A 13,573-nucleotide genomic window follows, 5' to 3' on the forward strand; every position below is an offset into this window, starting at 1 on the left:
AAAATAGGACTAAAGTGGTGCCCATCAATTGAGGAATGACTGAACATATGATATTTTACTGAGACATAAAAAACGACAAGGAACAGTTTTAGAGAAACTTAGGAGATTTGTAAGAATAAATGAAGAGTAAAGTAAGCAGAAACTGAGAATAACTTATAAAGCAACAACATTTCAAGAAAAACAGTTTTGAAAGATGTAAAAACTCTGATCAGTGCAATGACCAATCATGGCGCTAAAGGAACAATGATGATGTAAGCTATATACTTTCCAACAAAGAGATGATGGTTTCAAGGTAAAGAACAAGACATAGAGCTGTACAATGCATAGATTTATTTTGCATAACTATGCTTGTTTGTGACAATGATTTTGTTTTGTTTTCTATTTTTACTGAGATTTGTGGAGGAGGAGGACAAGCAGGACAGTTTTGAATTTATTATATACTTTTAACAAAAGCAAGTTTTATGAAAGAGAAATTTGCAGTTTTAAAAAATGTAATCTTTTCTTTTGTTCTATGTTGTATGTGGAAATGATCTTTTTAAGTATTTGTTAAATGTGAAATATAGCAATTTATCCAATAAATTATTCATTATGACCAAGTTGGAGCTATGCCAGACATACAAATATGATTTGACATCAGGAAAACAATTGATATAATTAATCATAAATTAAAAATAAAGAGATCCAAAACCATGTCAAAAAACATTTGACAAATGCAATACTCATTTACTCTAAAAACAATGCCCAAAGTCTACAAAGCATAGGCATGGTGAGATCTTTTAAAAAATTTTGACAAAAATTTACTCTTTAAAACCAAAAAAGAGTGTTATATGCAATGGTCATATACTAGATTTCCCAAAAATACAGGAGTAAAGAAAGTATTCTCCTTTCCCACTTTTATTTGATATAGTTTTAGAAATAATAGACATAGCAAATAAGACAAACAAATAAATGTAAGACATTAAAATAGACAAAGAAGAGATTAACCCCCCTATTTGCCAATTACATAATCACTTATTTAGAACATCTTATGGAATCAACAAAGAAATTGAGACAATTAACAAAACAAACACAAAAAATAATAGCATTTCTATATAAAAATAACAAAATTCAGGAGACAGTGATACAATGGGAAATAACATTCAAAATGATTACAAAAATTTGTAAGATATTTGGGAGTCAGTCTACTACAGTACACTCAATACTTGTATAAATTCAACACAAAATGCACTTTAAAGAAATAGTGACTTAAATTTCTGATCACCACTCACTGCTGGGCCATGCCAACATAAAAATTTCAATATTATGAAAGTCAATTTATGGATTTAGTTCTATACCAGTCAAACTATAAAAGAAATATTTTACTGAACTAGATAAGGATAATGACCAAATTTATTTGGAGGTATGTAAGATCTAGAATATTAAGGACAATAATGACAAAAGGTATGGATGAGAAGGAAAATAGTATACCAAGACCTTACCTTTTATTATAAAACAGCAATCATCAAAATAATTTAATACTGGTGATAAAAAAGATAGAAGACTTGATAATGGAACTGACTAGACAAGGAAGAATCAGAAATGATGGAACTCAATATCCCAGATGTTTTTTAATAAACTAAAAAACATGAATTACTTAGGAAAGAATATTCTATTTGATAAAAATTGATGGGAAAAATGGAAAGCAGTCTGACAGAAATAAAGCCAACATCTTGCACAATATTTCATGATAAATTAAAAATGGACACATGACTTAAATACAAAAGATCATGCTATTTAAAAAATCAGAAGAGAAGTCCATTATGTATGTTTCATAGCTGTAAGTAGGTCATTAACAAAACAAGGGATAGAAGAAATTACCGAAGATAAAATAGATGGAATTTCAATTACTTGAAATTGAAAGGCTTTTTCACAAATGAAATGAATACATTTAGAAAAAAGGAAAGTGATCAACTGGGCAAAAAACAAACAAACAAATAACTTTTGCACTAAATATTTTTGATAAATTTTGATATCTAAGACATTTAGACAATGACAAGAAATATATAAAAGTTATACCCCAATAGAAAAATGGTCAAAATATAGGAATGAAAAGTTGTCAAAAAAATTGTAAGCTATTATCAATTATATGAAATAATAATCAAAATCACTGATAAAAGAAGTCAAATAAAAATAATCTTGAGGTTTCAACCACACTTAGCAAAACAACTTAGATAACAAAACTTGGTAATAATCAATGTTGGAGGGATTGTGGAAACAAAGGCACACTGAAGCATTGTTAATGGAGCTGTGAATTGATATAGCCATTCTGTAAAACAATTTGGAATTATGGAAATAACATGGCTAACTGTCATGTGCCTTTTGACTCTCTAAGTCAAACATAGCTCCAAGGATGTAATTAAGAAAAAGAAAAGGTCCATATATATCAAAATAGTTATAGCAGTACTTTTTTGTAGTAGCAAAGAACTAGAAACAAATTCAATGCCCATGGTTTGGGGAATGACTAAATAGATTGTGTTTTTAATGACTATGATGAATATAGAGGAGCAAGGAAATACTTACATGAACTACTGGAGAGAATAGTCACAAAACAGTCAAAGCTGAACCCTGTAAAATTATAAAGAGCAAGGTGGACCAGAAGGGAGAGTTATCAGAAGATACCTCTTCCTTTCCTCATTCTTGTTTGCTGGGGTAGAGATGGTCAATGAGTTTGAAACATTATGTAGAGTCAGATTTTTTTCTATGGATGAATTGGTTTTGCTAAGTTTTTTCTCTTTTGACTCTTAATTTTTAAAAATATCATTAGTTATAAAGGATGGCTGTCCTGGAGGAAAGAAGAAGAAAAATACAGGGGGACATTTAAATGATTTAAAAAACAAATGTTATCAGTAAGAATTATTTTAAAGATCCTTTGTTATAAAGAATGCCTTTCTGGGAGAGGAAGGAAGGCAGTACAGAAGAAAATGTAGGCACTGTAAAAAACAGAACAATGTGTGTTCGTCCTTTGTTCCTGAAGAAGATCATGCCATCAGAGAAATGATGACATGACTTGCACTTGACTTTGTTTTGAGTGAGGGAGGGCTGTGCAGGTCACCAGCCTCACTTCTCCTCCAGAGCCATCTGAATCCAGTGACCAGATATTCATCAGGATGCCTGGAGATGACCCAGGATGAGGCAATTGGGGTTAAGTGACTTGCCCAAGGTCATGCAGCTAGTGAGTGCCAAGTGTCTGAGGTGAGATTTGAACTCAGGTCCTTCTGACTCCTGCACTGGTGTTCTATCCACTGCACCACCTAGGTGCCCTAAAAACAAAACAAAACAAAAAGAACAATAAAAAAATCTATTTGAACAAGAAAGTAGTATGTTAAATTTATTATTTGATAATTGTAACATTATTTATCATTACATTACTATTTTTAAAAAGCAAACTGATAGAGATCTGTGGTTTCATAGAAAAGTTCCTTCTTGTATTCTACTTTGCATACAGAAATATCCTTTTTTGGTGTTTCTAAAGTTAAGAATAAAAATCCTTAAACATTTATATTAAAAATAAGTGTTATTGAGGAATAATCAGGAGAGAACCCCTGATCTACTAAGCTTTGCACCACTTTCACTGGACCATGTATGTTCTGGCTAAGTTCTGAAGAGGCTGGTGCTTTGCAATGACACAGAAAATCTTTAGTTATCCCTTAGTGTCCCATCTCTCTTTTCTTCCACTCTGCTGAATGTGTGCCTTGGAACTCCTTCTCTCTGAGACTTGCCATGAGTGGTGGGAGAGGGACACTTTACAGTACCTTGGCTAAAACTGTAACTAGAACTGGAGCATGTGCTCATGCAGGTGAGCTTAAGTTGGGAGCCCCAAGGTCATGCTGCCTTTTCTTCTTTGGTTCTCCAAGCATTTCAGAGCAGATAAACTGAGCTGATGTTACTAACTGTACACAACTATTCAAGATTCAAGATGATCCTGAGAAAAGATCTCTTTCCCCAACTTCCCCTCAAGGTGCTTGTCTAATCATAGACACTATAATATAATCTCTTCTTTCCTTACCTAAACATACCCACTAACTTGAATTTTACCTCAGTCACACAGAGGCCAGGGGTTAACTAGAGTAGATGTAAGTGTAAATCTAGACAGAAAACCTAACCTCTTTCTAAACTTCTTACATCAGCAAAGTAGGGTACCATGTGGCCCTAATATTGCTACCCTTTCAGTTAAATTCTCTCCAAATTACGTATGTGTCAACAAAAACTCACAGTAGTACGTTCTTGTGAAAAAGAGTGGAGAGGAGCGACCTCAGAACCAGATAGAGATTCTGAGGGTCTGGAAGTGGAGAGGAAGGACTGGGGGTCATACAGAGCAGTGCTGAAGAGATCCCAAAAGTCCAAGAGCAACCAGTAAAACCACAAAGTAGCTAGGTGGCCCAGCAGATAGAGGTTAGGGCCCAGAGCCAGGAAGATCTAGTTGTATGATCTTGAGCAAGTCACTTAACTTCTATTTGCCTTAGTTTCCTCATCTATAAAATGGCAGTAAAACAACACCCACTTCCCAGGGTTATTGTAAAGTTGAAATGAACTAAATAATTATGAAATGCTTAGCACAGTGCCAGGCACTTGGTAAGTGCTATATAAATATTAGTGGTGATGAGGAGGAGGAGGAGGAGGATGTTAGGCCTGAGCTGTGGCAGAGGAGGATATTGAGGTGAACCATGAACCATACAGGCATCCTGAAGCACAAGCCTAAGAGTGATGCAACCATCTGTACCCAACTACTCAAAGACTCAGGAAATTCCAAGACAAAGGTTTGCTCTTTCTCCAACCTCCTCTCCCATTATTCTGTTTCTTTGTTATCCAGACATTTCTGGTGACTTTAGTATTGTCACAACCGAAAAAGATACTAGAGGTTCACTAGAGATAGTTGTAAATATAAATTAAGACAGAGAGCCAAACCTTTGCCTAAATGTTAGAAATTTTCCCAATTGGGGGCTTGGAGTGATTGTCATTACACTCAAACTTTTCATCTAACATGGACTTCCTAAAGCTGCAGAGGAGGGAGCCCAGTGGATCTTAGGGGTCCACTTATTTTCACAGACTTAAAATGAGCTAATTATTGTAACAGGGTGTTACAGTTGTTTGTGTGCTGAATGCCAGCATAAATGGAAATTTCAGAAGCGTTTGGGCCTCTTTAAAGAGATAGAAGGGATTATTTTTCTTTCATCATAAATTGCAGTGCAGAGGCCAGTTGGTCTCTTTGGATTACCCACAAAAAGAGACATGTATTATAACCATAAGCCCGAGGCAGAAGCAAGTTTACTATAAATAGGATTGCATATAAACACATACCAAAATTTATATGTTCTTAGACTAAGATAGATTAAACCCTTAAAGGAAATGAGACTTGGAGCAGGATAAGCCCCACAAGTTGAGAGTACTGACTTAAACCAATTCCCCTTAACCAACCTCATGTGGGGTGATGGTGAAGAATCTTGGGACCCCTTGGCCTAAAGTTGCCTTCCTGCTATACATACTTCTTTTACCTGAATTCTGCTCGTAAGTCTGCTTATTATATGATTTTTATTATATGATATTATTATTTTCTTATAAATATGAAAATTGTAAAGGATTTTATAAGTCAATATGCATACATTTCTGCTTGTTGTAATAAAATTACAATAAATTCTTATTTGACAAAAGTAGAAGTTAAGATAATTACACTATTTTTAAAGAAAAGCATGTGGGATCATGACAAAAAAAAAATAAAAAGGTGTGGTATCATTAGAAAACATTTGGAAATGACTAACAGAGAAGGAACATTTTAATTTTTTCCACATATCTGAAGGGCTCCTGCTGTTTTTGGCCCCAGAAGGTAGAACTAAGATCTACAAACAGAAGGTACAGAGAAGCAGATTAAACTTGAGGGTAGAAAATGACTTCTTAATAATTGTTTTCACAATAGAAAAAAGGCTGAATCTAGAGACAGGGGAATTGAATTTTAATCTTGGCCCTATCACTTTCTACCTGTTTGACTGTTGGACTTAACTTCTTTGGGTTTCAGTTTCCTGATCTGTAAAATAAGGGCATAATAGGGGTGTGTGTCATGCCTAGACTACTTTCTAGGATGGGATCACCCATGTGAAAAACAGTGGAAGACTTGTTTCAAGAAGACAGGAGAAAGGGTGCATGTGTGAACATTCTGCTGTGGGCCTACCCCACTGTTGAAAGCAGTCTTTTCCCATTAGTTGTATAGATGAAGCTGTCTTATCTTAAGACCTTCCTGCCAGAGCACATCAGAGTTTTTTTTTTCTGAATTCAAGTCTGAGGGTTAGTCATGTGGTAAGGAGGAAAGGTCCTGAGGGCCATTGTTTCCTCTTTCCTCCCCACTATAGGTCATGTGACCCCAAGAAAGGCCTCATCTCTCTCTCTCTCTCACACACACACACACACACACACACATCAATGTCAGACTTGAATGCATGAAAAACCCCAGCTATGCTCTGTCAGGCAGTTTTTAAAACAGTTCTAGCTGAGTAGCCAATGGAAAATGGCTGGTTCAACCACATGATAGGCCAACTTCAGAAAGGCTACACGTGCACCTGTTCTTTAGTTATCAGTAAGCGGGTCTCCCAGCATTTTCCACACAGATGATGTCATCTTGGATGGTCTAGGCGGATGCCAAACCCCCATCATGAGGACATTGCACTGATGGCCACTAAGGTAGATCCTATTCAGCTCTTGATCTTGGGTCCCAATTAGAGCTATCAGAGAGCAGCATTGGCTGCCTCAGAAGCAAGGGGTTGGTTCCCCTTCTCTTAAAGTCTTAAAGCAAAGGGTGGTTGACTATTTATTGATGAGCAAGTCTTCCATAGTAGAGATAACTTTTGTTTAGGAACAGACTTCTGAGGTCTATGATAGACATATTTGTCTAGAATGAGTAGTTGTTCTTTTAGTAGTGGCATAGGATAGCTTTCTGAGGCCCATTTTAGCTTAAAAAAAATGAGGGGTGGCTCTTCCAAGAAAGATTTGAACAAAGCTTATAGTATTGTCATAACAGAACAGCTGTAGAGTAGATAGACAGCCAGGACATAATTACAGGATGGAGAAATGGAAATTTATCTTCAGCTAATAATGAGATTTCTAGGATGCCTCTTGCCACTACCCTGTAGGCTGAACTTGGGGGAGGGGGGAGCTTAGAGTCATGGTACTTCAGTTCAATGCCTAGGAAGAATAGTGCTTTCCTGCAGTCACTTTATTCCTGTGATTGTGTTTTGTGAAAGGCAAGAGAGTAGGTGGAAAGAGGATGGGTATATTGAGAAGTAGGTACAGCAAACAATGGAAAACACTGCTCTTTTGGTGAGTGATTCATAGTCATAGAATTCATATTCAAGTCTATTTCACCGGACACCAAAGATTTAGTTCATCTCAAAATCTGAATGCTTGTTATGTAAAGAGTACTGTACATATACTATGACTATATACAACAATTTTAAATACCTTGTACGTATTTATGTAGCCAAGTGAAGAAAAGCCTTTTCCAGAAAGAGTTCATGTGAATTAAGAGCTCACATGAACTAGGTTCAGTCTTGGAGAAGTCTGATGGAAAAGAGAGGGGATCAGATTTTTCTCGTACTCTCTAGTTCCTTACCCCCAACCTAGAGTTTTGGAGAAAATCTCCTCTTCCCTAAAAGGATTTTTAAAAAAAAACTGTGTATTTTCTAGATTTTTTATTTAATATACAAAATAGATATCAGGTGTAGGGCAGATATTTATTTCATTTACCACAATAAAGTAGCACATAGAGTACATAAAACTCCAAAGATTCACAAGGATACCTTAACAAGTGTTTACATAATGACCCTTGGTCCCAGGGTAGGGGCGCCTTCTCGCCACAGAGGGGTTACAACTCTGGGCACACATAATGGTTTATATCCTTGAATCCTTAACCTCTAACATGGGAATGAAACTTTTCTTTTACTGTTTCATTCTTCCATTCATCTCATTCTTGCCAGAGTTCAACTCTAGGGAAAAACCTCTAAAACAAGGCTTAGGAATGCCTCACACCTAGAGTCTTCCCAAAAGGCCTTAACAGGGTCCCTTCTAGAATGGAATAGGATAGCTATTTATTTCCTCTACCACAAAAAAAAAAATGTTTAAAACACTAAAGATTCATAAAGGCACACTGACAAAATAACATGACATAGGAACCCATTATTGCTATCATGTTCTCCTGGAACACTTATGGGACTGCTGAGTAAGAATTTTCTTTTGATACTGTTGGAGCAACTCGTTGAAATTCCACATCTGCAGTCAAGGGCACAGTTTGGCTTTCTTGGTCTGTAGCATCTGCAGTATCTTCCTGGTACTGGTCATCTTTTCCCCTAAGAAGCTGTTTCGAAAGTCACTTTCTGCTGGGCAACCCATATCCAGGAGCTCCCGAACTCCCAAGCTCACAGGGTAGGATAGCTACCATGGTTGCAGAAAGAGAAAGGAGAAAGAGATCTACCTTCCCATGACTGCAAGTCCAGCCTCAAGTCTGAAGGAGAATGTAAAGAGTTCTCAAATATTTTACAGATAAAAAGATAAGGAAGAGGAGAATTGTTTTACTTAAAAATCTGCTGAGGTGGTTCCTTCTGATGAGGTTAATGGGTGATGGGAACCCCAAAATACCGACGGTCCGGGTCGTGCTCGAATGAATTCGACTCAGCCTTCTTAAAGCCAAAGAAAACAAAGTTTATTAAGGATTCGCCTAATTGGGTTGCCTCTTAAGGAGCCTAAGCATTTGTAACGCTTGTATTCACAAGCGGGCCAGACACAATCCCAGCTAGACAGAGTCTGAGCTGGATTGCATCTGAGCACCTTCATGGAGGCAAGGTGGGACTTAAATACAGAAAAGAGTATAGGAGGGATCTGGGGGGTGGTCTGGTAGTCCAGGGTGATGGGAGGAGGGATTTAGGAAGGGTCCTGAGGAGAAGTCCAAGGAGGGTCAAAGGCTGGAAACAGCTGGAGGCTATCAGGAGATATCAGACTAGGGAGGGTTTGGGTGGGAAGCAGGTGGGGCAATCCAGAGATCTTGATAGGGGCAGTATGGGTATGGGGTTGATGGGATCAAGGGTGGGGAGTGCAACAGAGACCTGAAATGATAATGAAAAGCCCATGGGCTTCCTGAGACTGCCGGAACAAATGGGAAGATTAGATTTGAGTAAGAAAGGCCAGATTAAGTGGGAAGATTCAAGGGGAGCTCAAGGAGGCTCCCAGAGTCTGAACCTCATCACTTCTGGCTCCAACATGAGTACACACATTGCCACGGTGATCAAGGGACTGGTCATGCATGCCATTCAGCAAAAGAGCAGAGCACATGTGTCAGTAGAAGTTTCTGGGGTGCAGACTCAGCTCCACTCGTGACTCAATCCCTCACTATGCATGAAACAATAACATCTATTATACTCTCCTGAAAAGTAAAAGGACTCTGTGGACTGCTGAATAGTTATTTCACTTTACTTGTGACTTTCATTGTCTATTTAACTCACGAGTTCAGCTCTCCTGGCAAGCCATGCCCTGACTTGGGCTTTTTCAGGCTTTTCAAGTCTTATCTTCCTGGTGGTTTCCCCCTTTGATGCTGTTTTCTTCTCTGAGAAGCAGTACAGATACAGGAAGCATTTTCTTTTGAGCAACCAGCACTAGCTCAAGAATTCTAGTTACTTGAACTCAGGTTTCCAGAACTTATCTCACAAATGCTATTTGTGACCTGGAGTCATAGAAGGAAAAACAAAGCAGAAGAGGCAGCCAGGGACTGGCCTGAGATTCATTCTCAGGCTCACCTAGTGAAAAGGTAATAATGAGAGCTGAAGATCTTCCCCACCCATTAATGGGCCTGCCCATTAAGGAAAGCTTAATTAGGGGAGGCCTATAGCTTTTGTTAATTTTCTAATGAGGTACTGATTCTCAAGGGTTGTGATGCCCTCTGGCTCTGAAAATCATAGAAATACTCTGAGGTGAGGTTTTACCTTGGGGCTTACTCATTGGAAATGTTTGGCCTTAACTGGGTAGCCGCTAAGCCACCCCTCCCACCACCTCAAAACCCAGGTATTGGTGCTTCTCTCTCTGGTAACTATGTATGTGTGGTCAGAAAGCTGGATCTGTCTGTTGATCTGTGATGTATGTATTGCTTATGGTCAGACAGTTGGAAGCCTTATCTGTTGATTATTACTTCTTTATGTTTTCTTTAAAGTTCAGGGTGCTGACTTTTTCCCCCCTGAACTAAGTGAATGATACATGTGCTTGATTAAAGTGATTGTGGACCCCTCAAAAGTTGCCTTTCCTTTTAGAAAAGCAGATTTAAGAACCTGTACAGCAGACCCTCCTGTGTATGTCAGGGTGCTTGTTTTTACACCTAGGCAAGCTCATACTGATCACCTTTGACACATTCTTAATGGAGCCACTGTGGGTCACTGGGCCTGTTTATAAGAAGGGAGCAATATTAGGGAATAGAGAGAAATTTTTTCCCTTATGGGGAAAGTCCAGGGGAGAAAAGCATCTGAAATCAGGCAAGGCCCAGAATAGATGGAGGTGGAACTTTTCTACCACTCATAGCCTACTAAAGGACTTAACCCTTCTTGACTCAGTTGCCAATCACATTAGACACACACAAGGACCAAGTAGGATCTATTTATTGTTATGTGCTTTAGCAGTGAGTCAGAGTGTATGTCTATCCCCAAAGAACCAGACTATATATATTAGACACATACATATACATGCATATACATATATATTTACATGTATATATGCATACATATACACATACGTATATATATATATATAGCAGGGCTTGCATTTAAAATCTGCTACATCTCCCTTCAAGTTTCCAGGGGGTCACCCTGAGGGATGGGACATGTTTTTTCTCTACTGCCATTAGCTAGATGCCCCTCAATGGTTGTGTTCTCCCTATTGTTAGGGAGCTAGTTTCATTAACCGCTTAATACAGAGTAGCTTTTACAAAACGATACTTACTTCAAAGACATAGCCAATAGATTTACAACCATTCTCCCTAATACTTCCAGGGTCTTGGTCTTGGGGGTATAGGTTCAAAATTTAGCTCAGTTCCACTGAACTGGAACCTTGAAGGTTATTCACAAAGACCATTCCATGCTACTTGGGGCATCCATGACAGCTAGGCTAGTTGTAACACCCAGCCTGTATTCCATTTCCTAGATTCCTGTGGTTAGCTCTCCTGTGGCTGAATGTTGTATTCCCTGTACCAAGAATAGAAAAGAATAAATGGAAAAACCAAGGTATCCAGGCCTCTATCTTTGGTAGTAACATAGAGGAAAAAGGCCCTAGGTCCTTTCTTCTTACCGCCTGGTCTCTCCCTGGATGATGTGAAAGAAAGAGTCATAGAGCTCCTCTAGATGAGAATGGAGCAAAGCAAGAGGAGATGGAAGCTGACTTAGTCCTTTTTGAAAATCTGGAAAGTTTTGCCTGTACAGCCAATTGGAAAAAACCTCCCAAACATGTGACTAGTCAACAGGAAGCAGTTACAGAGTATCTATGTATGCTTCATATATTCTGTCTTACAAGCCGTCCCAGTTCTCTCAGAACCCCTGTGTCCAGCATCTTCCATGTGGAGAGGCTGTTATCAGCTGAGTGAACAGATAGGGTCTGAGCATGTGTCAGGCCCTCATTGCTCTTTCCTTCCCTTCTCAAGCTTTCCCATTCTTGGTAAATAAATGCATTTTGAACACATTGCCCAAGTTCCCAGTACAGTTCAGTGCTCTGAGGTCTGTGGCCAGGCATAAACACTTGCTTTCCCAGTGTTATACAGAAAATAGTCTCCAAAAAAAATCAGTGTAGCAAGATCTTAGTCTTACGTGTACAGGCAAAAATCATAAAGATACCCAAATGCACATTTTTGCAGAGTCAACAAACAAAAAACGTTTTACTAAGTTTATGAAAGATTACTGCTTGCTTAGTACTCAGTGAGTGCTTGACTTGGTACTTGAATGCCTTTTTTCAACCTAAAAATCAAAAGGGAAAAAATCTTCCATTCTCTGAAGGGAACCTGACCCACACAGCACTTTCCAGACCAGACGGAGCTCTTACTGAAGAGAGTTAGGACCTAGGGTCAACAAGGTGTTACCTTCACTCTAAGACGAGAAACCAAACTTCTTTAGCTTAGTGACTACAGATCTTTCTGGGTGAGGGTTGAGGGGGGTACAATACCCTTGTCCTTTCCACTAGATACCACATCTCCATTCTGGATTCACACAGAATAGGTTCAAATGTTGAGTAACTTCTAATAAAAAAGAAAATGAGGCCTTTTCATCTCAGAATAGCTGAGTCCCTTTCCAATCTCAGAGCATGTGGGACACTCCATGGAGGGATCAGGGATTTAGAGTGGACTGGAAATCACCCTTTTACCCTTTGGTGAGAGATCAAAAGTCCTACTTGACCAGTCTATCCTTATTCTCTAAGTGCTTAAAGCCACCAAACTAGAGTCCAGACAAAATTTTCAAATGTCCCTTTCTACACAGGGCACACCAGAACTTCTCTAGCGTCTCTATACGATAAATGATTCCTTTAGAAGTCCAGGCAAATTTCCTCTGGGTTTTTATTCCAAGGGTACCTGAAATTTCCTTCAGTGGATCCCAAACACTGTAAAGGCAATACAAGCAGAATTGAAACTCACTAACAGGATCAAATAAACTCAGATAAAATAACAAAACAAGGGTGACGCTCTCAAGGAAGGAATTAAACGCTGGGGTTTGCTTATTTATGACTTTCATGAACACAAGCAAACTTTACCTTATGAATTTGAAGGTGATAAGGATCTCACAATAAAGCAAGCAGTCTAAGTCTGTTTAAATACAAAAAGGAAAATATTAGCATCTCTCAAATAGGCACCAGCATTGTAGTATGCAAATGCAATATTTCTGTTAAAATAGAAATATTAGGCTCAGCAGCAACAAGGATTCAGTAATATAACATATAGTATTTATATAACAGTATAACAAATAGTGTTTATATATTACCAAATCAACAAGGTTCATTAGCCTGCCAGGTAATCTCAATGGAATTGATTTGGGAGGACATACACCAGAAAACTGATTGTATAACTTTAGTCTAATTGCTTTTTTGCCAATTTCTCGAGGATCCTACAAAATAGGGTGTCTGAAATTGAAAGATCTAGGTAGAGAGTCTTTCTGAGAAGGGCCCAATTTTATTCTAGACAAGCCCCCACATGGAGAGTGTATACTTTGGCCTTCTCTTTCAGGGTCAGACAGGCTACATTACCCACTCCAGGGACCAGAGAGTGACCCTAAGGGGTTGAAGTCTTTTTTACTCAGCCATTGGGTTGAGCCTCTACTGGTGGTCCCTTCTATTATAAAGATGGCTAGTAATAGTATCTCAGTTTAATTTAACCAAATTAAAACTAAGTTGCTTGTATAAAAGGATATTTACTTCATATGGTATATCTCAGGGCATAGGGCATGTCTCAGGTCCTTATGACACACTCTCTTTCCCTTCTAAAACTTATCCTTGGTAAATAAATTCATTTCAAAGCCCATGTTACCAAACCAGTCCTTAT

Source organism: Notamacropus eugenii, chromosome 3 (assembly GCF_028372415.1).
Source record: "Notamacropus eugenii isolate mMacEug1 chromosome 3, mMacEug1.pri_v2, whole genome shotgun sequence".
Lineage (NCBI taxonomy): Eukaryota > Metazoa > Chordata > Mammalia > Diprotodontia > Macropodidae > Notamacropus > Notamacropus eugenii.